This window comes from Uranotaenia lowii, chromosome 3 (genome assembly GCF_029784155.1).
Source record: "Uranotaenia lowii strain MFRU-FL chromosome 3, ASM2978415v1, whole genome shotgun sequence".
In the NCBI taxonomy this organism is placed as follows: domain Eukaryota; kingdom Metazoa; phylum Arthropoda; class Insecta; order Diptera; family Culicidae; genus Uranotaenia; species Uranotaenia lowii.
This window is the reverse complement of record NC_073693.1, coordinates 255,489,848-255,515,633: the sequence shown is the minus strand read 5'-3', so window position 1 is coordinate 255,515,633 and position 25,786 is coordinate 255,489,848. Positions and strand designations below refer to the sequence as shown.

The following is a 25,786-nucleotide window of genomic DNA, read 5'->3' as shown; positions in this document are numbered from 1 at the left end:
TTTGATGGACTCTTCGAATTTAAAGGTTTTACCACTGATGAAGTTTTACATATAATTTGAATTAAGTGTTTTTGTTTGGTAACTTTTAATACAAACTTATATTGGTCGTCCGTTTCATTTCTTGTTCCTTCTCTGAAAATCCAACCAGGTCCCACCTGTGGAACGTTCCGATATCAGAACCGTTCCTGACCGTGTTTCAACAAAGGGATCAGTGATCCAACCCACCGGAAGCCAAATTTAGTGCATTCCGGCAGCACAACCTAAAATTTGGAATATGGGGTTTAATTATAAAATAACTTGCGTTTGATATGATTGACACTCGACGAATTAACAGCGAGGGTTCCGTTTTCTAAAGATGATGGACCATTTAAGGCGGCGTTCAAACTTTGATACCGGACATTCCGACGGAATAACTTTTTCAAATAAAAAAACAAAACTTCTACTCCCGAAAACCGCTCAAACAAACAAAATTTATTTACCCAGCTACCTGGCATCTCTGCGCCTCGAAATGTATGATAGCCCACTCAATTGGCAAGGGCATGACAAAAATTGGCTGTAGGTTTTAAAGAGTTGATTAACTTCTTTGTAATTCGTATCAATTTAAGTGATAAGAGAATTGTTTACAAAAGAAAATATCACTTTATTTTAAAATCCTGAAATTGGTCAATTTCCTTTATTTTACCCTCAACTAAGGTTTTGAGCATAAGAAAGATGGCAGCACCGAAGCGTTTCATGCACGAATACTGTATTGCAACGCCGACTCTATCACTCGGTTCGGTGTTGCAAATCATCGTGTTTTTCTATCACCCTCGGCCAAAAAGTGTTATACGATACAAATTTTGCAGCGCGAAACTGTTCGAATATCAGATTTTCCCAACACCGGTGTACGGCAAATGTGTTGTGATGTGTTGTAAACCCCTGTACTCCTGCCTGTAGTGTCGTTCCGCTGGAAGCGAGCAAAATTTCTGTCATGTTTGATAACACTTATTTAACACCTTTTTAGATCAAGTAATTTCCCGTTACTGCGTTGAAAATTTTACATGAAAAAAATCTTCATGGGGGGTTAAACCCCCCAAATATAATTTTTTGTTTCATTTCGTATACTTAATTCACATGCTCCCTATGTAATTTTTCTGCAAAGCTCAAATTTCTTACGGTCTAGATTCTTGAAGAAATTTGGTTTCTTTTGCTCCGCAGTCTTTGCTCAAAAATCCCATAAATCAATATTGAAATTCGTGGTACAGTGCAAACCATGTTATTGGAGTTTGGAATAAATTTTAAATAAGATGGATTTCGAGTAAAAGCAATGGTTCGATGGTTTCATAATCTAAACTCTACTTAAACAAATATTCAGTATAGGTTTTTTATGTGGGCGCAGGCTTCATAGAAGGAATATTATTTTACCATGAGTTATTAATTTCTTCAAATTGCATTTCTTCATTTTCCATGCATAGGTACAAATATTTTCCCAATACAATCCCAACCTCTTGCAAGTAACTGCAGAAACCCCTTCTTGTAAATGACTAATAAAAAACGTCTCAATAGCAGCACATTAATTGTCTGTCTTGATTATTTGCACAGTTTAACGCCGCCGGTCGTGGCCTAGAGGATAGCGTTCCAGTCTTCTAAGCCAGAGTCCATGAGATCAAATCCTGATCACGGCACATATAGTACTCTTTCTGTGGTCTGATGGTTTTAGCATTTGTAAGATGCTAGCCATAATATCCTTGAAAGATGTACGCCTTAGAGTTAAGTAAAATTAGATCTCTTCAAAGAAACACGAAGTTTCACTGAGATCCTATATGTGTGTGTTCGTTTTTTTTAAACCTTCGAAATTTCTATCTCCATCTCAACCAGTGAACTTGCTCTAAGTGAACTTGCATTGGAAATTTGTCGAACCTAATAATCTAAGAATGCATGTGAATACATACTTGGGCAGAAACTGCGGTGTATCCGTGCACCCATGGTGGATAATCAACATATAAAAAATATTCCGTGCACCCATGTTGAAATATCATTTAAATTATGCAGTTTCATAGCTGATGTCTTCAAATTTGAATAAATGAGTACCCAATTCATAATTATTTTACTCATTCTAGTTTAGTATAAAACATATTTATCACCTAAAACTACTCGATTTCTCGAATGGACATGTATTAAATCTAACATAACTTTTACAAATCTTGATAAAATTCCGCCAAATTTTGACTGAAAGTTTGATTATAGTTGAGCAACAAAACGGACTAAAAAATTTGGGAGTAAAGTGCTTTAAGCGCCACACAGCGGTCAATCCGAGAACTTTTTCTAAAAATTTTCATGACTTCGCATCGAAAATCAATAATTTCATTACGAATGACACACTCCTGCCCACCATAAATCAATTAAGGCTCATTGTCTTGAATGTAGATTGCAAATGAAACCAAAAGCAAGCGAAAAAAATGTATCTTGTTTGAGTTATATGGTTGTGAATTTTACCAGTCATTTTGACTGGTCACGGTCCGAGTGTCCATGGCGAAATTTTTCTCGCTTATTAAAAGAACTAGTGAAATAAAAAAAAAGGTTTGTAGAATCTCTATTCATGAAAAGTCATATTTTTTGCGAATTTTTAGAGCGTAGTGTTTAAAAGATATTCAACAAACAAAGTGTCCAACCAGTCATTTTGACTGGTGCGGTCTTTCTAGTGTTAAAAGTTAAATGCTACCGTTTTTTTCATATGAAAAGATATCTTTACAAGTATTTGTGACATTACTGAATAATAAAAAAATGGAATTCATTGAACAAAATTTGTTTAAACCTGCAAATCTAATCGTTTTGTTTGCTTAAAAATATTTAAATTCAATTTGGTTCAAAACTTCTATAAAAATGAGGAAAAGTAAACAAACAGATAACCTGTATAATTTTTCCCGGAAAGCTCAATTTTTTTTGAAGTCCTGAAGAAAGTTGATAATTGATTTAAAACCTTTATTTTTAAATATTATATTTTTGTGCTTAAGTTTGTCGAAAAAATGCAGAAATTTCCTTAATTATTTTTAATTAATCTCATGGCTGATAGAAAAATTGCAAATTGAGATCCAGGGCACTCAAATTAGTCAAAATTAGCTAAGCAAAACAAGAAACACAAAATTAAATAGTGATTGAAATTGGTGTCTTAAAGAATATTTCATATCAGCACGATTTTTTTTAATTCAAAAAGTTTAATCATTGAGTAGAGGATACTAGGTTTAAGATTATAATTTGCAAATTCTGATGTCCATCGTGAGCGGTAAACACCTGATACATGGCTTCAAACTTGTTGATGGATAAAATAAGTATTCGATGGATTAATATTGAAGGTAATTAAAATAGTTGGTTTCAAACTCTGAACTTGTTAAGTTATACTTCTTGATAAAAATCTATTGTAAAGACGAGGTAGGGTTTTTGTATGTCAATTTAAGAGTTTCAATACAAAAGGTAATCAAATCGAAATTTACAAATAAAAATAAATATTAATTTGTGAACCCCTGTACTCCTGCCTGTAGTGTCGTTCCGCTGGAAGCGAGCAAAATTTCTGTCATGTTTGATAACACTTATTTAACACCTTTTTAGATCAAGTAATTTCCCGTTACTGCGTTGAAAATTTTACATGAAAAAAATCTTCATGGGGGGTTAAACCCCCCAAATATAATTTTTTGTTTCATTTCGTATACTTAATTCACATGCTCCCTATGTAATTTTTCTGCAAAGCTCAAATTTCTTACGGTCTAGATTCTTGAAGAAATTTGGTTTCTTTTGCTCCGCAGTCTTTGCTCAAAAATCCCATAAATCAATATTGAAATTCGTGGTACAGTGCAAACCATGTTATTGGAGTTTGGAATAAATTTTAAATAAGATGGATTTCGAGTAAAAGCAATGGTTCGATGGTTTCATAATCTAAACTCTACTTAAACAAATATTCAGTATAGGTTTTTTATGTGGGCGCAGGCTTCATAGAAGGAATATTATTTTACCATGAGTTATTAATTTCTTCAAATTGCATTTCTTCATTTTCCATGCATAGGTACAAATATTTTCCCAATACAATCCCAACCTCTTGCAAGTAACTGCAGAAACCCCTTCTTGTAAATGACTAATAAAAAACGTCTCAATAGCAGCACATTAATTGTCTGTCTTGATTATTTGCACAGTTCTCGCTTTTAGTCCAATTACAAAAAGTCAACATGAAAAACGCAGCAGCAGCTCCAAAATTACGAATCCATTAAAAGTACTTCTGGGTTCTGCTCCTCGTCACCTTTTTTCCTCCTCCCCCCTCTCCCCCTTTAGACTGCTCTTCCCGAGTAGCTTGGAGATAACAAATCCAATTAACCCCTTGAAATTAGTCTCGAATAATAGCACTTTTCTTCCCAATCCCAAGCGCCTGGCGGAGGACTCTGTCTGTCGTTCTTCTTTGCTCTGAAACCACCCACAACAATTTTCACGCAAAGAATACCGGGGAAGGCAGTTGGGTGGAGAAGAATAAAAATGCAGCTCAGTTTCAGCAAAAGGGGCAGCTGGAAGAGCAATAACCAAAATAGAGACAAAAAAAATATCTTTGCGATAATTGCATTTTCAGTTACAGCAGCTGCAAAATTTTCACCGCAGTGTTTGCCAAAATCCGTTTTACTTCGTTTTCTCTTCGAATTTTGGAAGGGCTCCCGAGTTTTGTTCGTCGGGAAATTAATGTGAAAAATAATTTGTTTAGATGTTTGAGGTTGTTTTTCATTTATTCAACACTGTTGAAACTCTCCGAAGAGTCCTTATTTGAGCATTCTTGTAATAAAATCTATAATGAATCAAGTTTTATGAGAGCAAACTGGGTTGGTTAGATGAAAAAACATTTTATGATAATTACATGTATTCAAAAAAGTGGTTCGCTTTTACATATATTTTTCGAAGAAGTTTTCTTGAAATTAAAAAGTATGAAGATAAAAAAAATCTTTTTTTTTTCTAATAAAAGAAATATATTTTTCTTAAAATATCCAAACAAACATAGACATTTTTGTTCAAATTTTGGCTGTGTGGCAGCGGCCTAAAGAATACTGCCACTGGGATACTGGTCCATGTCGTACGAGGCGACTTATATAGTACCTCCCAGATACGTTTATCTCATATTTCTGTCTATTGGAAATCAATGAGGTTGTATCTGGGAGGGGGATAAAATGGGTGAAGGTCAATTATAACATGCAGATTTCAGAACAATTTTTAGTTCGGAATTGTGTAAGCCAATTTTTGAATCTAAATCGGTTTTGAATTCTTGCTGATATTTTTGAACTTTTTTATCTATTTTCTCTCGGGGAGGATATGGCAATAGTGCGTATTGCCAAACATGCATTTGCACAAGCTGTATTCTTCCATATTTATTTTCTTGTTTTGCCAATTTGGAAAATGATCTATTATTTAACAAATATCTTTGCTTTCTTGGTAATTCTTTCAATACAATCTCTACACATGTGATTCTTAAATGTAAATCTCTTTTATGTACACATCGCTTACAGCCCAATGGGATTTTCTTAGTTTTTTGGCAATCTGTTAAGATTGGCTAAGTTGAAAACTTATAAAAATTTGATCTACCTACATAAATTACATCAGTAATATTTGTGACATCAAATAAATTCGTCATATTTGTCCTTGTTTTAACACTAGTGTCCTGTGCCTTCTATCTTCAGTTTGATAACGCCCTCTTGTGGAATTCAATGGCCTTTCAGAAATAGATATTTAGTTTAAAAGAACCGACCTGGTACTTCAACCATGCAAGCCGTACAAATGTCGTTTTCAAGTAGCAATTTAAATTTATTATTGTATCTAGTTGGAAGTCAAAACTAATATCGCATGTCGACAGTTATTCCTGTTTCACCAAATATGTGTAACTTCTCTTGTATTGGCACATGTGACAAGTTCACTTTAGCTTCAGAATGGTTAAATGTATGGTTAGGAGAGTTGAATCTCCTCTCATTTCATTTTATGATGTTTCGTTATCATGCATACGCCAGTCCTGGTTCTGGAATTTAATGCAATAGTTTCGTGCAATTGCATGTGCTTTCGTAAATATCGCTTAAATTAAAAATAATGTTCAAAAGTACTCGTTACTGAACAGATAGCCAAAGGGCTTAAAAATCGCTTCTCACGTCCAGTTTATAAATATATCGCAAGGTAATAAAAAAGTCTTGCTGTCACATCGGATTGCTATGTATCAAAATTCACCTACTTATGCACTTTTCAAATCTGCATTTTAAATTTCACTTTAAAGAAACTCATAGTAGCTATCTGACCAGAGCACTAACTGGTTTGTAAAAAAATATAAACTTTGTATAATGAATCTCCTGTTTGGTTAAACTATGATTTCGAGGTAGTCGGTACTATCTATATTTTCCTTCCACCTAGTGTGTGATTGCCCTTTTTTGACTGACTACATTTCATTCATATATCTGAATTTAAGTAAGAAAGTTTTAAAGAAAAAAATCATTTCAAATGTAATTTTATGAAGTGCAAATGCATGAAATCCTTATGTGGATAGGCTAAATGCCAACTTAAATAAGATTTTTTTTTATAAGTCCTCACTGTAGCATCCTGGTCGAAGCATTCTCTGATCAGTGTAAAATCAAATCTCCTCAAATAATTCTTTCCAACATAATTCTTTTCCTCAAGATTCTTTCCAACTTTTATGTAACTGTCTCTCGTTCGCTGTATAACTTTTCTGTACTCTGCCTATCATGTAATAATTGAATCTAATTCTAAGAATTTATACTAAAGTAACATTTTGTCATTCTTTACCCCATAAGAGCTTTAACGCTTAAAAACCCCTATGTGGATAGGCTTTATGTCATACTTTGTCAAGAATTCCCATGTGGATAGGCTACATGCCATGTTTAATAGATTGAATTTATTTTCTTATCCTTTTTATAGGTTTTCAGATTTCTCAGGTATATGATGAAATCTGCAAAAAAAGGCTAAGCACAATTTTCCCGTTTGTTTGGATAACGTGCCGCTTTTAAGCCTAACCCTTTTCTGATACCTGATACCTGAATGTGAAAAATTAATTGGTTAAGATATTTGAGGTTGTTTTTCATTTATTCAACACTGTTGAAACTCTCCGAAGAGTCCTTATTTGAGCATTCTTGTAATAAAATCAATAATGAATCAAGTTTTATGAGAGCAAACTTGGTTGGTTAGATGAAAAAACATTTTATGATAATAATTACATGTATTCAAAAAAGTGGTTCGCTTTTACATATATTTTTCGAAGAAGTTTTCTTGAAATTAAGAAGTATGAAGATATAAATCTTTTTTTTTTCTAATAAAAGAATATATTTTTCTTAAAACATCCAAACAAACATAGACATTTTTGTTCAAAGATTTCATATCTAAAAAGAAAAAAAACACAAATGGCTTCAAAAATGAGAAAAAGAAGTTTGAAAAAAATACAAATTTTAGGCCTTAGGACCTAAGGTTATAAGTACCCACGTCGCTTATCAAGGTGACATTTCTGTCGTGATTCTTGTGAATCTCAACTCAGAGAACTTTTATTTTTAGGAAATAAGATTTATTTTCTGCGTATCCTTCATTTCATCATTACATTCCTTCTTATCTCTATTTTCAATAGAATCTTGTATTAACTGACTTTTATTTTTTTACTGATTATGATCATCTCAATTCTTCATTCCGTTCTCAGCAAAGGCTTTTCAAATCTTAAAATTTTATTTATTTTCTGCATATTTTTTAACCAATCCAAAAATACTAGCAAAAGCCTTTCCAAACTGTACTTTTCTTGTCACTCTGTTTACCTGAGCCGGAATAATCCGAGATCATTCTTAGGAGGCCAAATCAAAATAAACAATCAGCAGCAGCAGCCTTAAGAATCCGCGCTTTCTAAGCCAATTCCGTCTTTTTCCCCGGAAGGCCAAATCAAAATAAACAATCAGTCTTTAAAATCTGCCCTTCCTTAGCCAATTCCGTGTTTTCCCACCGCCGGAAGGTTAAATCAAAGCAAACAATGAGCAGCAACAGTCTATAAAATCCGCTCTTGCTAAGCCAATCTGTCTTTTTTCCACCGGAAGGCTAAAACAAAACAAACAATCATTACAGTAACCTTAACAAAATGCTTTCGAAAATGCTCGCTAGCTCTTTTTCACGTAAATGTCGATCATTTCCGGTACCGGCATTGTGAAGCTGATAGTTTTCCTACAAGATGGATCACATGGGATGTTCCATTAAGTATGGACCTGTGAATTTGACAGGCAATTATTCTTGACCTTAAAGCCCTAAAAGCGGAAAAACGACTTTTTACTGATCGCGATTGTCGATTTTGCGAAATTTGTCGAGCTCCAAGTCTACTGGAGCTGTGAATCCATCTGAAAGGAAGTACTTCGTCTCGGTTAATCCCGTTCTTAGTGGTATGAAGCATTGGTCTACACAACAAGGGACACACATTCGGCCTTTTTCAATAAAAAATGCCGTGAAATTTTTGAGGATTTTTTGCTATAGAATTTTTCTGCTGACCCACCTTGAGCTATTCATTTTGTGAAAATATTGGCGTTGGTGAAGAAAATCCTGTAAAGTGTGTTCGAATTAGGATTTTTCTATCTTCAGGAAAAGATCGATCTCTCAGATCGATTCATTAAAACGATCGTAGGATCGATCCACCTAGACTATCTTTTGCATTGTTAACAAGGGAGTTACTTTTACTACGTTTTAATTTTGGTATTCACGATGTATCGAAATTTGCATATAAAAATCCACAAAAGCCAATCAAATTTCAATATTGAATTCATTAAAGTTGCCAAAATTTTCCCCGGCTATTTAAAAAAAAAAATCCTGGAAAAATCCGGGAATGTAGATTTAAAATATTTAAAACAAAATTCCAAGAATAAAAGTTTAAAAGATCTTGGATCTTTTTTTTTCTATTGAAACTCATCAGTAGATTTTGTACCTGGCTAAAAATTTAGTTTTTTGGCTCAAAATGAAACAAGAAAAGCTCAGTTAGAGTGATTTGTTGGTTTTATAAATAAGGTGAATAAATCAGGGCCGGGGGGTTTTTTTTCAATGGAACTCGCGCAACTGGATCAGACCGGACCATTTTCAAAGTTAGTATTAAATCCGACTATGGGGATTGAGGTGGCCAAAAGTCCAAAAATTACTTCATCCTAAAGATGTATACTTGTTCGTAGTTTTACATTCAACCAAGGTATCCTTAATTTTTAAGATAATTAACATAAGTACTGATCGTTTCACAGATATCAGACATTGAAAATAAAAAAAAAAAATACTGTAAATCCTATAACATTGAAAGCCATTTGTCTCCTACAAAAATAATTTACATCGATTTCCAATACATAATTGAACAGATGGATTCTTAAACTTATTTTTGCAATATTTTTTTATTTTTACATGGTTAAGAAAAAGTGCAAAAATGAGTTATTGTATGAGATTATCTAAGGTTTTAATCATTTTGGTTGCATCTCAAATAAAGCAAAAAGTCTTGGTAATCAGATTCAAGGAAAAATAGCTACACTTACTCACATTATTTAAAGTTATGTTACTCACATTATTTAAAGTTAACATCCTATTTCTATATGTTGTTGACTTATGTACGCATCATATGCTTCTTTTATTTAACCAGTTAAAAAAAATTACTTACATAATTGAACAATCGCTGAGAAATCTAAAGTTCATAACAAAAACATTCTTCAATGCTTATAATTTTAGTTTTGTCAAGCTCTTTCACATGGAAAAGAATTTTTTCGTGAATTAACAATAAGTCATTCAAACGCGAGAAAAATAGCAAATTATAGCTTGTGGGGAATCATGGGCCACATAATGAGGGGGTATTTTGGGCTTCTTATGTTTAGGTGTTTTATACACATTCATGACTTAAACTACATTTATCCTAACTGTAAAATTTTCTTATGCTAAATGAAGAGTTATTCAATGCGATAGAGACGAACAAATATGTTATACATATGAAGAATTTTGTCAATATGTACGCGAGCCATGTTTTTGAATCTATTCGATCTTACACAACTCTATTTTTTATTTCCTCACCTGAAATTCTTTTGAAATAACTTAATTGTTTATGTAATAATCGTTTTGGGCAAACTCATAAACTTTGTTTATTATTTGGTCATTTTGGATTTGGTGGCCTGAATTCCCCACCATTTTTCATTTTTTTTCATCTTTTTCTAATAATCTCAAATTACTTGCATAAAAATTTAAATTCAGTTACAACAATACTTTAAGCTAATTTATTTTAATCTCTAGAATGCTTTTTGTAAACACATAACTCGGAAATATCGACAGGTTTCCGAGATAATTTTGTTTAAGTTAGTGTTGTTTCAAAAATACACTATGCATTTTGAAAAGTAAAAAGTAAAAATTCATGAAAAAATATTTTCTGCCGCCTCGTTATAGTAAACTGCCCTAAAGTGCAATCTGTCAAGCTTAGAATAGATGCTCAACAGAAATCGGTTATTATAATTGAATATATCTCGAAAGATCGAATCGAAAATAAACCGATCTAATAGTTTTTTTCATGCTAAAGAATCGACCCAAAAAATCTAAAATCATAGTTGAAAAGATTGAACTTCCAAAGATTGATTCAAGATCGACCAATCCTATTTCGAATACATTCATGAAAAAATGTATGGAGATTTAAAAAAAGATTTTTTTAGCTTTTTATGTATTTTTGCCGGTTTAACCTGATAGCCAAGATTTCAAAACAATGATGCTAGTTGTTCGGTTGATTCGTTTTTATTGTATGTAAAACAAGTTCTTAGTAACTTAAGTGTTTTTTTTTAAGTCAGGGAACCTCATTGCCACACTTTATTTTGGCACATTATATGAGGCCCTAAGAGCCAAAGGAGAAAAATTGCATCAGTAAACAAATTTCGAATGAACACGTTTTTAAGTTGTTGTGATTGATCATTTTTCATACATTTTTCGAAAATTTGTACGATAATTTCGAGGGATAGTCATTTGTATTTTTTATTCAAAGACAAAGGTATGTACATGAATTCTAAATCGATCATTTTGTCACTTTTATCTCTTCGGATCTGAGGTCCTCATATGATCTGAAACCACCGAATTAAGGCTTTGGAGACTTTTCAACTATTTTTTTTATACTGACTCTATTGGCTCATGCACTGAATGTACTTATCTTCAATCTGTAAACAGCTCGTCGTTTCATTTATTCCAACTTCGGAAGGGTTTTAGTGAAATTCAGTTAAGTTAGATGTACCTGAGGAACTGGAGGATGTTCCCCAAAGTTAGAACCTCAACAATTTTGATTTTTAATGTTGTCCAAATGTACGAAAAACTCGCTTGCTAATTTATATCCTAAACCATCTTTGAAGAGAAACTAATACACTCACACAAATGGTATGTACATATAAGAGTGCCCCAAATGACCTGACATCTGAAAAAGTTATGCGCTGCAGGATTAAATTGATACTAGGCCTAGCACAAGGTCTCATGTCAGAAGTCTTATAACTTTTTTTTTATCATAAGTCGTATTGAATTGCAGTTTTCAGATAAAGTATTTGTGATAGTTTAGGCTTTAAGAAAAACTATTTTAAAAAGAAATCGATCGAAGAGGACCAAAGTAATTAATGAAAAACTGGATTTTCATGTTCCTCCCGAACAATATGTCTCAAAATTCCATACAAATTTCAGGCTCGTTGAACAACCCCTTCCCGTGATCCGATTTGTCCCAAATTTGGAATGAGACCTTGTAGGTACTAGACCTAGGATCGTTCTGAGCCTGCAGCGCATAACATTTCACAAGGTTGAAGTTTCCCATACAAATTTGGGGAAGTCTAGAACATATGAGGCCCTCAGAGCCAAAGGGGTATAAGTGACAATATGGTCGATTTTGAGTTAATGATGCTAAATCATTCTCCACTTTTCAAACATTATTTGATAATTTTTTTGAATTTTTAGATTTTAATTTACATATTTTTACGATCCAAAGCAAAAACAAATAAAATTTCGAAAAATATATGGAAAATAGCCATACACAACAACTTTGAAGCCTGTTTTCTCGAAATAAGCTTTCATGCACTTATACCCCTTTGGCTCCAAGGGCCTCATATGTATTATACATGTTTGCTACCCACCATGAGTGCACGGATTCGACGCAGTTTCTACCCAAGTATGTGCCCACATACATTTCTTAGGTTGATTTGATCGAAAAATCTCCATTGCAGCGTACACCATACCCGGATCCCACGGCTTCGTATGAACTCTTATGGAGGGAATGTATTGCGTGGGTTAATGTAAGTGTACCTATACCGGTAGAACGGTTCAATCAGGTTGAGTAGTTTACAACAGGTATACCAGCACCCGTGTTTATAGCTGGAAAATGAATGAACATTCTCATATATTCATATCAAGGACACACATCTTACCTGTTGGCCACTTATGGGATTCGAACTCAAACTTTATTTTTAGACTAGCTGATTTTACCCGGCCTTGCCCGGGTTCACATAAAATACAAATCGAAATGAGTCATTTTACTTTTCGAAATTTTTGAAGCTTCGTATTGTTATGAAAATTTGGCCCATGTTTTGCCTATAAGCTTTGTAAGTTTTTTAGTTTTTGTTGGGATTATTTACTGTGTTTATCGTTTCATATTATTGGATAATTTATCGTTATGAGGTTTGTATTTACAGAAATTAAAAATAATTTCCCTTCCTATCACGAAAAACATTTTAAACCCACAATTTTTTGGAAGCTTCAATAGGTTTGGCCTTATTTTTTCAAATGAAAACAATGTTTTTTATCTTTCCCGTGTATTATAGAATATTTTAAGCTTGTAAACATATGTGAACGACACCTTTTGAAGATTATTCCACTTTTCACGATGGATGATCTCCCCGCACAAAGGTATATTCAAGTTTTATTTACTTTTGGAACTTGTTGAACCTTGTTGGAGTCTCACTTTGCATGTTCTCTATTGTATGTGTGCTTTTTTCGCCGTTTAATTTCACCCTGTTTTATGATTAGTTTTTCTTAAACGTTGAAAGTTCCACTAAAAGTTTATTAAAGATATCGAAAACAAATCAAATCAAAATCACTCATTCTATATGTTATGAAAAAGGTTATAATTTGAGTTTTATTTAATTGTTTTGAAGAGTGACCAACACAAAAATTTTTAGATATCTTTTTTGAACCCGCAATATTAAACGGTTTTAATTTTATCATAATTGGATGGCAATTGAATTGCCATTGAATTGCCAAAAGAATTGAACACATTGATGTCCAACAATAACTCAAAAGTTATAAATTGACCATTACAATTGAATAGTTAAAAACTAAAATACACAGATTTAACTATCAAAAAAGTTTCAGGGGTTGGATTTGGTTTGAATTTTTTTTGAATAATGCACGTTCAATTTTTAAATCCTCCATTTAAATTTAAATAAATATGAAAATTGTTGGTTCTTAAAAGCTGGAATTCATGAGAATCGTTTCATAAATTTTCAGCACTCAGTCCAAACTGTTATTCAGCTAAAGAAGTCAATTCATTATGAAGATGAATTATTGCATCCATACTTCACACATTGTATATTTTTGTATACTCTCAACGCACCTCAGGTGGTAGGGACAACTTCGAAAACCATACTATTCTAATCAATACATATCGGTAAAGCTTGACAGCTCCATAAGCTCCCAGCAAACATTTTATTATGTTTTTATTATTTCTCGAAAACTAAATTTTCTTTTAGGTAACGTTCTTCATCACCCAGCTGACGACTCCATTTGTTAACGCCCTATTCGAAATTCAATATCGATATACATATTTCTAACATTGCACAGTGGTGCAGAACATCAACCTAGCTGTACGAAATTAATAACGCCCAGGGATGAAGAGATAGACATTTAATGTCTTCAACAACATTGTTTGGTGTTACGTGGAGCATATTCTAGTATCAAAATGTTTGCCGAGGGGTCCACCGATAGCGAGATAAAAATGCTAACTTTTTTGTTTTTCAAATTGGGACTTTGATGTCTTCGACAAAATTGTTTATCTGATCAAAATACATAAGTCTGTTCAATACGTCAAAGTTCTATCACATCACCATCAGGAGTTACGGTCAAAGTAAAAAAAATCTCTTGAAAAAACAGTTTTTTGAACCTGACGCGTTATAGATTGGATAAAATGATACGATGTCTTTGAAACAAAGTTGTAAAATGCCACGATCTACAATTGTCTTATACATTATGATGGGTTTAGAAGTCGCTGAAGCCCTATAGAAAGCATTTAGTGTATTTTATTGGCAATTTTGGAAGGCTTGTTCATCGAAAAGTGCACATTTTCGCAACACCCCTTTTTTGTGATTATTTTCGATGATAAGCGAAACCATTTCCATTTGAAATTAGAGGGGAAATCGGTGGAACTAGTAGAGATTTGAATGATTGAAAATACACTTTTTATATTAAAATTGCCTATTTTATTTATAGAAAAAACGTTGAAAACATATAATTTAATAATAAAGTGTTGCAGTTTTCTTTTATATGTTTTGTTTTATTAAGAGAAATTTAAGTTGGATTTTTCAAATCATTTAAACTTCAAAAAACAATAATGGAACTAATCTGTTAAACTATTTGGGTCCCTTTTTCTTAGGTGGGAGGGGCTCAGAACTATTACTAAAACCTTACCCTGGTTCAACTTCATCTCTGTACCAAATTTCAGGCTGATCGGTTAAGCGGTGTGGATTTGTATAAGGTGCATACATACAAACAAACAAACATAGTCCAACTCATCTTTATATATTAGATATCGGAAATCGAGCTCAGTACGGCAGGAATTAAAATACCAGACTCGCACCGGCCTTTTCCTTAGACCACCTCATCGCTTACTAACACTAATTCGAATGGTGCTACAAAGTGAAAAACTAAAAAAAAAGTTTATCTCGTGTTACGGAAACAAGGGCACAATTTATTCCCGCTAATTATGACTCACTCGTTGGTTTCGAACACAAACCATCGGTAATAGTCAATTTGTCCTGATTTTTATTATCTCGATTGACAAAACCATAAACTATGACATGCTCCATAACAGCTACTCCAAACTTAGGAGGCCTCTTAACTTTCTTAGATGAATCTTCTCCAAAACTATCTTTAAGCTTCGGCCATTTCTTTATAAAATAATAAAGAATAAAAAAAGTGATAAACCTGGTGAGCCGCTTTTTAGAAAGCATGCGATAACCATAAAAATTGCAACACTTCCGCAACTAACCTATCAATGAATGTAGAGAAGTGGAAAAAAGCCCCGTAGGCTTAAAGTTGCAAAAAAGCGAGGAACAAGCTGTTTTCCAAAATTGAATTTCTCGATCACAAATCTCTTTCCTAGCATCACTGTCAACCCGAATGGGGAGGGAGCAGCTCCAACCCTTCGAAAAGCGCAATGTTATTACATTCCGCATATTACCATCTCTTTCCCACCTCCTTTCGGTTTTTTGGCACACACTTTTGTCGGTCGCTTCCACCCTTTTGAATCCCATTCCGGGCACGACGACTGCTTTCTGGCAAGACTTTCCAATGCACTGGGCTGCCCCAGAATCGGGTACGCTTCCAATTGTAAAGTATCACTGCATTTGAAATGAATTATGGCTGGCACCAACAACAGCTTACGGTTACGGTAAGGAAAGTGTGGAGCGCAACTATCTAGAACAAGAAACTGTTTAGTGGAAGAGTGCTTTCTTGTTTGCAATGTGCCTTTCCAGCAGCTTCCCGGTAACTTTTCCGGTCCGAAAGCGGTGAGAAAACTGGGTATCTTTTTATGAACAAACAGCAGGTGTGATTTCCTTCCGAGCAGCACACGCTTTGCCTTCGCCAGAGCAAAATATGTCTCTACAGTTACAAATTACTTTCAACGTTACAGGAGTTTGTTTTTTCGATGTGGAAAAGTGTGGGAAAAGTTCGAGTTGCGAACAATTGATGGCGTATTCTAAAGGAAAAAAAAGCGAAACGTCTGTTATTGCTTTCTGTATAACTATAAAAAAAGATTATTTATTCAATTAAAATTAGTCCTTAGAATACTTGAAGAGTTAATTTCAGGTTGTTCGAAAATCTGAGACCGAAGACAGGAAGCAATAAGTTTAGTTGAATCCTTATTGCCTGACGATAGCAAAGTATTTCAATTAAAAAAGGTGGTGCACTTTATTGGAAGCAAATTGTTAGATTGATTTTGTTTTTCGAATCACGAACTTTTTCCGAAAAAGTTTTGCTAAAAGCCGTTCCGCGTTTCAGCCCGGATCAATTCGGTTCAATGAATGATATATTGCGGTGCAGAAAGCCTAACCCCGTCTTCTGCCGGAGTGCGAATGGAAATGAATGGTGGCGAAAACTGTCGAGTGCTAGCGCAAATAACACAGACACTCTGAGAGCAAAACCAAAAAGAAAGGAAAAAACACTGCATCCGCAAAAGGATGCCCTGGCGACAAATAATACTAAAAATAATAATCATAATAACGCAGCAGCAAAATGTCTTTCCGGTTGGCATTCCGCAGCAATTGCTTCTGGCTGCAACAAAAGAAAAATTCCTCGGTGTCTAAATTGCGATGTCTGATGGCTGAAGTATTTTTGGCTTCAGTTTGCAAATGATGGTGCCTGCAATATGTTGATTCGGTGAATGTTTCTTGTATTTCCTGGTTCCGGGGTGTGTAGCGCTTTCTTTCGCATTCTTCTGTTTTATTTTTGCGCAAAAGAACCAGATGCAACTGACAAGCACACTGTTGTGTTGTACCCGACATTTTTCTTATAAGATGCAAATGCAGTACGAGAGTTCTCACCGTTTGTTTCGACTGCAATAGTATGAATGAGTTGATTGGAATTTGAAATATTTTATGTCTACCTAGTAAAAATTTCGTTCGAATTTATTGCATAGCACAATATGAAATAGCGTGCTATGAAAATTAATAAAGAAAAGATTAAGTGGGCTGTTAAGTATAGTAACGAAAAACGAATTACATATCCGAACTTCTGTTCTTGAGAAGTTAACGCTTCAAGCTAAGAATTGCGTCACAGTCCGGCAATTCTTCATATACTCTGATATACGAAAGAAAAAGTTACTCGAAAACGAGAAGTACCCTAGTAAGTCGAAATATAAGGAAAAATGGATTCAGAATTCGGATTATAAATTTTACAATGGTCTATATTATGCTCCAACTAACTAGCCGATTTGCTGGAGAAAGAGCAGTTTTGCAGTCAATTGAACAGTGTTGTTAAGAAACCAGAACCACAAGGATGACATTTAAACCCACTCAACCGAATTCAACGCATCATAGGATACAGGGCCGTGCGAAGGACTCGTTCATGGGGGTGGTTTTCGAAGTTCAAATTTAGCTGGAAATAAGGTTGGAACAAATGTCAATTTCTTCTTTTGTCACCCCCTCCCCCCCCCCCCCTTCGAAATTTCCAAAAATCACGAAAGGGGAAATAAATAAAGTTTGAAATATTTTATGTAAATTTCGAAGAAAAAAAATCAAATATCAGAAAGATTACAAGTCCAAAACAAATTGTGGAAGATGAGACTAATTTCACATTGTCATTTTTTTTTTGTAGCGGCCCAGCACACTCCCTCACACCAAAAGGCTCAATTGAGCCCCTGGTAATGGACGCTACTGTTCTCAGCACGTCTGGCAGCAAAACAAAAAAACTTCAACGCGAACAAAATTTTAATCATGCTGAGAACACAAAGGTTTATTATTTACTGCGAGGAAATGGATGCTATAATTAAACAAGATTACGATAAGCATCTCAATGGAAGAAAATTTCCTTTAAAGAGATCCATTTCTTTTTTTTAATAATGTTAACTAATCAAATATTATGCTAGATTTACTTAAGTTTACTTATTAATAGTTAAAAGTACGAAAAAAGAAAACTACGATGCTACAAAAACAAACAAAATTTGATTAAAAAAAACTGGTTGTTGATCGACTTTTTTAACGATTCAATTTTTCTTTTAATAACTGTACTACTTTGACTTTAAACATGGAACGGTTGTCGATGGTCTTTATTTCAGTAGGTAAAGCGTTGTATATTGTAGGTCCTATAAAAGAAATTCTTTTTTGCCCTAAAGATGTCATGGATCGGCTTCGTTGCAAGTATTTATTTTGACGGGTATTGTGGGTTCTTAATCCCGTAGTAAAATTAAGGTTTTGGTTATTGCTACTCGAGTGTATATTATCATAAACATATATAACGGTTGGCAAATTACAGAGTTCGGTTATTGGAAGAATGTTGTGCGTTCCCAGAGAGTAGGGGAAAGGTTTCCAAAATGGGCCTATCGGGTTAAATGACCCTACGGCTGTTTGATGAAATGGCTGACTTGACAGCTAATCTGACCAATGCATTTTGAGGGTGATACGCTTAGAACATAAGGCAAGAAAGAATTTTATGAATTTACAAACTCAAAAAAATTTAAAAAATCATACAAGGTTTTGATACATTTTGATGTAATATTTCGACTTTTAAAAATTAAACGTAAAGAAGCTAAAAACAAAAACTACGATGGTTTTTGTTTCTTACTCAAATGAACTTAAGAAATTAAACACATTTCAGGTTTTGTGGAGGTTTAATAATGATTATATAGTGGAATAATAGAGTGTTTTTGTATGCCCCCATCATGTTTGTAAAATGCCTCCATCCTAAAGTTACAGGTTAAATAGAATAAATAAATGATTTTTATCATTGAACCTTCAAATCTAAGCCTTGAATAACATCTTTAGAGAGAATTGAATATCTAAAAATAGATTTGATAAAGATTTTGTCATAGATGAACTGCCTCCATAGTATGGAAACCCTAACTTTTGTTTTATTCCTTAAAATTATTATATACATAGATTTTATAAAACTTCAGCTTTGTCGTACGGAAATTATTACTTTCTAGCAGTTTCAATGAAATTATACGGAAATATTGCCCAAAAAACAGAATTTTTTTTCAAAAAATAAATAGGCGCATTTAGCCCGCACGGTTTGAGGTTTGCATTTTAGACAACACTTATAATAAAATCGTTTTCTTGGAAACAGAAGTAAATTTTTACATAAAAATTACTCCAATGTATAGAAAACAGATGCCTGCACACGTGTATATAGTTTTTGTACACATATTCGATGTGATATTTGATAAAATCAGTGTTCTGCTTAATAGGCGCATATAGCCCGCTCCTCCCCTATAGCTGTTGGGTAGGAAAAAGCAGGGGTAATCTGAAGATGTTTTTCAAACATCTATTCTGTAGGGTCTGAAGTTTTTGAAGATGTGACAAGGAGGCTCTTCCCCATATCAAAATAAGATAGTTTAGATGAGACTGAATAAATGCATAGTAAATCTTTAAAAGAACATGTTGGGGCACTAAGTTTCTTAATTTCCACAAAACACCGCAAAGAGGAGAAATTTTTTTAACTAGGTTCTCTGTGTGACAACTCCAAGAAAGTGTTTCATCCAGGAAATTTCTAAGTACTTGAAGTAATGAACTCTCTCAATAACAATTCCATCCATAATTGGGTCATTATTTGACAGTATTTTTTTATGTGAAGAACGAAACAACATATATTTGGTTTTTGTACAGTTTAAAGAAAGCAAGTTGCATTTAAAATATTTTGATAGTAACTTCAAATCATTTTCAATTTGTTGAGTTATAACATTCGTTGATGCAGCTGAATAAAAAATAGCTGTATCATCAGCAAATAATCGAGCTGTGCCTTTAAGTGGTAAATTACAAAGATCGTTTACATACAAAAGAAAAAAGTTACGGGCCAATGTTGCTTCCTTGAGGTACACCAATATCAATGTTTCTCAAATCGCTTCTAGTATTTTCGATCGCTACGAATTGTTTCCTTTGCGATAAATAACTGCGAAGGATGTTGTTTGCAGCACCTCTTATTCCGTATTCATTCAATTTGGACAATAATATGTCGTGGTTTAGTGTGTCAAAGGCTTTTTTAAGATCCAAGAACAAAGCACCAACGATATTCTTTGAATCAATTTTTGAAATAATAGAATCAACTAACTCTGTGATAGCAATTAGCGTACTCGATCCAAGTCTGAAACCGTACTGCAAATTGTACAGTATATTTTCCTGATTTAGAAAATTTTCAATTCTATTCATTACAAGTTTTTCAAAAACTTTGCTAAAAACACTTAAGGTTGAAATTGGACGGTAATTATTTACGTCATGCGGATCACCTGCCTTAAAAATGGGAATAACTTTTGCAAATTTAAGACAATCCGGATAAACTCCTGTCTCTAACATGTGATTAAAATATTGCATGAGTAGGGGAGAGTGGGGATACTTGATCCCCTTTTCTTATTTTCACCAAATCTTTTTGGAAAAATTTAGTAACTCGCCGTCTTTGACATTTTCTGACAGCTTGTAACTTCAAGTTTCTATGCTCCAAAAATTAGAAAGATACTTGAACCCGTTGATGAACTAGAAGCATTTTCGTGGGAGTAAAAAAATAGCGATTTTTCTAAAGTTAGGGGAGACTTGATCCCCTATTGAAGGAGACTGGATCTTTTATTCAGGAAGCCCTAATCCTTGTATAAAAATCAAACAAAACCCCAAGATAGAATGTTAATTGACTATTTTGGTCATGTTTGTTCTCATTTCACAATTTATAGCAGACATAATAAGAAAATTCTAGAACTTTGTCTCAACGCTAATATATTGCATACTTAAAGGCGCTATTTTTCATAATGAAGAGAAAATTAATTATTTTTGCTCTTTTCTTCAGACAAATGTTTGATAAATATTAGTTTTTTTATAAATATTAGTAATTTCGTAATCAGCAATCATAACGATCAATTCAGAAGAAGAATATGCCGTTTGGAAGGGGGATCAATTGTACCCAACTCTAGGGGATCAATTGTACCCATAATCAACATTTTAGAAAACTTTTTCTGAAAAAAGGTGAGAGTTTTCCATTGCTTTGAAAATATGGCATTATGAAGTTCATTTTACGCTCGAACGATTGATACATTGGAACAAATATTTTTTTCATAATTTTCCCATGTAAGGAACATTTTAAAGTGATGAAAAAAGATCTTCAAGTTACATTTTGTGAAATTTTTCAAACAAAGTTCAATTACTCAAACAATTATTTTGTTAAAGCTTTTTAAACTACAAGCATTGTTATATTGCTCATTTTGGCACACTTTTCTAGAACATTTGATCTTTGTAAAACATTTCAGTTTCGAGATATAGCTAAGGAATCAAGTATCCCCAGGGATCAAGTATCCTCATTCTCCCCTATACCAGAGAAAATTTCGTTGTTATTTTTTAACGCATCTACAGGAAATCCATCAGGTCCACGACTCTTTTTATTTTTAAGAGATAGAATTAGTAGTCGAACCTCGTTGACACTAGCTAAAAATATTGTATTTTGTACACTATTAATATGCGACAAAGGATCACTGCCGGGATCAGATGGGATTTCATTAGCTAGTTTTTTCCCAATCGTAGAAAAATGTTTGTTAAATTTTTCACAAATCTCAGAATTGTTTGTTGTTACGCCTTCTTCATCAGAAAGATTTATTGGAGCGGTGATTTTATTTTTACCAAGGAGTGTATTTATGTTTCTCCAAAGCTTGGAATGTGGAGTATTGTTTAACAAACGCTCGTAATATTGTTTTTTGCATTCTTGTTTTTTAAAGTTAAGCTTTTTGTTTATATGATTCAACATTTCTTTGAGTTGGACATTATCGGGATGTCGTTTACAACGTTTCAAATGGTTATTTTTGATTCTAATCAGTGTCCAAAGGTCTAGTGACATCCATGGACAATAATTGCCTTTTAGTTTTACCTTTTTATTGAGTGTTTTAGTAGACATTGAGAGAAAACGGTTATAAGTTGTTGTAATATGCTGTAGGCCATCATTGACAATTTCTGGTAGTTGAATATTATTTAAATAATTTCGAAACAAATCGTTAAGTTTGGAATGATCAATAATTTCATTCTTCAGAATTGTTTCCCCTCTTATCACATAACAATTTTAGGGATGTAACAATTTGTAAATGGTCACTTACATCTGTAAAAATAGTATCGTTTTTAAGTCGGTCTATGTCAATCTGCTTCGAAATAACGTGGTCAAGGATATTTTTAGTTTTTGATCTTGTTGGAAAAGTATTTGTGCAAGCATAACCGAAAGATTCTAAAATTGATTTATATTTCATCACAGTGTTTAAATTAACTAAATTCACGGGGATATTAAAATCACCAACAATAAGACTCTAATGGTTAACAGGAACAGATGCTAATAAGGATTCAATTTCACCACAAAACAGGTTAAACGAGAACGCTGGTGGTCTATAAATACCATGAACACTGAAAATTTGACCACTCAGACATATTTCAACACTTATTCTATGAAAACCCTCAACAACTTTGTTTTCAATTTCTTTAAATTTCAAATTCGTTTTAATATACATCACTAAGCCTCCATGTGGTTGATCACGACATGAAAATATTGAGGTGTATCCTGGAATGTTATAAATATGACAATTATCTTTGATGAGCCAAGTTTCATAAATGACAATAACATCAATACAATTATTTAATTGAGATATAGTTTGCAGCACAAAATCAAATTTACATAAACTATTCATACTGCAAATATTCTACTGCAAAATTCTTAATTACCCAAATCATTAGCACAAGTACTTAAATTAAATTCATCTATATTTTCATTCTTGATTTAATTGAATTTTTCGATGAAAAAAACTTGATTTATAGATTTTGTGCAAGGATATTGTATGCAATTTTGTTGCATACAAGCTTTCGTGCCATTTATTCCAATTTATTTGTTTTTCTCATTATTTGTTTTTTCTCTCCCCCCTCGCGATGTTCCAACTCCGAGTGACAAAGAAGGATTTGAAATTTGTTCCGGCCTAATAACCATAGCAAAAATACACTTTTAAGAGAACTTATTTCTTAAACAATTTTCCTACTCATGACCATCATATAAACTCGAAAAAATAATAAACTTCACCGATATGATCCAAAATCAATCAGAAACTAAGTTTCAAATCAATGTTATACATTCCCGGTAAGTTTTTAATGAATAATTCAAAATTCTGACTATTATTCTGAACTAGATATTTTGAGTCAATAGTTTCCAAAATACATAAAATGAATGAAAATTAAAATTTTGAATAAAAAACTGAATTTAAAGCTTTGGACAAAAGGATAAGTGCAAAGAAATAGAATACATATGATAAAACACCAAATTCTAAAAGAAGTTTAATTCGAAAATATCGGTAAAAGTTATGTTGTTTTAGTACGCGTAATTCAAGATAATGAAGATGAAAATTCTTTATTAATATCTGATCATTGCTTCTATTTTTCTAAGCGAAGATAAATTTAATAATAAATTGAAATATAATATGTGGATGAAAATGATAATGCTTTGGTGCATATGTTTTAATAATTGAATTGGTAGGTTTTGGCGAACTGAACTCAAGTCTTTTGTAAGATTTTGTCAATAAGTAAAATGTTTTATTATACTCTTTTGAATTTAAGAATAATGTTTTCATGATGTTGATGATTGCATGATCTAAATAAGTTTAACTCTACAATTTTTAAAAATTAGGACAAACTGACATTTCTGAAGAAAGTTTAAAAAAAAGAAAAAAAATATTTCATATAAAAAAATTGTTGAAATCAGCAAGCGATTGATTTTTGCTTTTCAAATATCTTAAACTCAATTCGGTTAGACAATACTTATTAAAAATTCGATTAAAAATCTATTATTGCACAGAACTGGTAAAAGTAAACAAATAGAAAACACACGGTTTCCGTAGATGTCCAAATTACTTGAGGTCTTGAGAAAGTCAATAAAAACGTTTATTTTAAAATTTGTTGTAATGTTTAAAAGTTTTGTCAGAAAAGTGCAGAATTTTTCAAAATATTTATTTTTGCAATTTTCAAAAGTTTCAGGCACCAAAATTGATCAAAATTAGCTCTTAAATTTTCTTCTCCTCAGAAAAAATGTGAATTTGGGGCCTTGTGTAATTTATCAAAACCCTTTTGTGAAGTTGTAAAACATGAAACACAAAATAAAATTGAGGCTTAAATTGTTTTCTTGAAGAATATTTTGTATCTGCGTAAACAGTGATCGATACAAGAATAGTACCAATACGTGTTTCGCATGTTAAAATATGAATGATTGTGAACCACCAAAAATTTTCTTTTACATTTTTTTAAATTTTTTTTAACCGAAAAACCAAGCAGAAATTTACTCTTTTTTGACGAAACAGTTGAGGACCAAAAATATGAAATAAAAGAAAAAAAGCGACATAAGAATAGTACCACTTTTGTTTTTCAACAAATATTAAGATTATTTCTTGAAATTCACTGTGTAAAAGAGAACAAAAAACTTCTAGTAGGTACAGATTTCAAAGATTTTAAAAGGGGTTTTAAGAGATGCTTCTCTAGCTCTAAGAAATTTTATATTTGATATACTTTATCAAACAGCTCAATTTCTTCATTGACATTCATTAACCCTCATCCGTCTCTGAAATTTTTACCCGTTACAATCAATTTGACACTTATACAAAAATTTTAGTTTTGGAAAATTCGTAATGTATGTAACTTAAACATGTTTCTCAGACACTTACGACACTTCAATTTTTCCGTTAGTCTAAGAAAAGAATCCGAAAAATCATGCTTACGAAAAAAAACTTGTAGATCAGCTATGAAATGCACAAAAAAAATTTTACTTAGTGTCCATGAATGCTTAAGTTTGAAGCTATACGTTGCACATGAGGATATATATTTTTTTAATTTTTTTAAGATCAAGACCACAAAAAGTGTAAAAAAAAATGTACAGAAACCGTACTTTTCAATCAATGAACCGTCAAGACTTAAAGTCAAGCCAGATAAATTTTGAAAAGAGAATTTCCTGCATTTTTTTGATTCTCAAAATACAAAAACACAGTATTTTTGACGAGTTTCACTTCACTTTCACTGTATTTTGAGTATATTATCTCAAGATTTCCGCAAGAAATCTATCTAGTAGTATAATTACATAAGCGCTGCGATACTTCACAAAATATGAAAAATAAAAATGTGAAATACTTTCTTAATACTTCATGAGTTAGCACAAACTACGGCACAAAATTGGATGGCATTGGGTGACAAAAACGACCAAATCATAAGGTGGTTCTTACCAGTTGAAGTATTTTGGCGTTGAACGTTGCCTATACACCTTTCTATCGGCGCCAAAAACGCTGAACATACCTAATTTTTTTCTAATTGCAATACCGACCGGTTGAGCGAAAACGGACAAAACGCAAGCGTCCGTGCGTAAATCCAGTAAAGGTATGATCATTTAATATCCGGGTACTTCATTTCGGTGATAGCTACGTTACTAAATAGAGCCCGGATATGAAAAATTTCAGCATCGTTGTGTTGGTTATGAAAAGCTACACTTGTTTATTTTTTCAAAAAAATTTAAGTTAACATGTGTATGAGATATTTAAGATGCAAAAAATACATGGTAAAAATAATTTTGCACAATCGCCTCTGAAATTCTTCATTGTCGACTTAAAAACTCATAAACAATTGATTTTTTCTGTTTTTATTTTTTGGCCCAAATAATTTAAAAATGTAAGGAACCTCTCTAGGATGCTCACAATGTTCAAAACCAAGCATCGGAGTGGTCCCCTTGTTTTCAACTATCATTTTTAACCTAAATGCTCCAATCTAGGGGGGTGAAACGTTGAAAAAAAAATGTTGTAAAAAAAACATCCTATACAAATTTGGGCAGTCTAATATAT

General features: G+C 32.8%; 1 protein-coding gene across 1 annotated transcript in view; it reads left to right on the top strand.

The window, feature by feature from the left end:
* Positions 1-25,786, top strand: part of LOC129753307 (mitochondrial import receptor subunit TOM40 homolog) — an 81,916-nt gene that overhangs the window by 44,592 nt on the left and 11,538 nt on the right.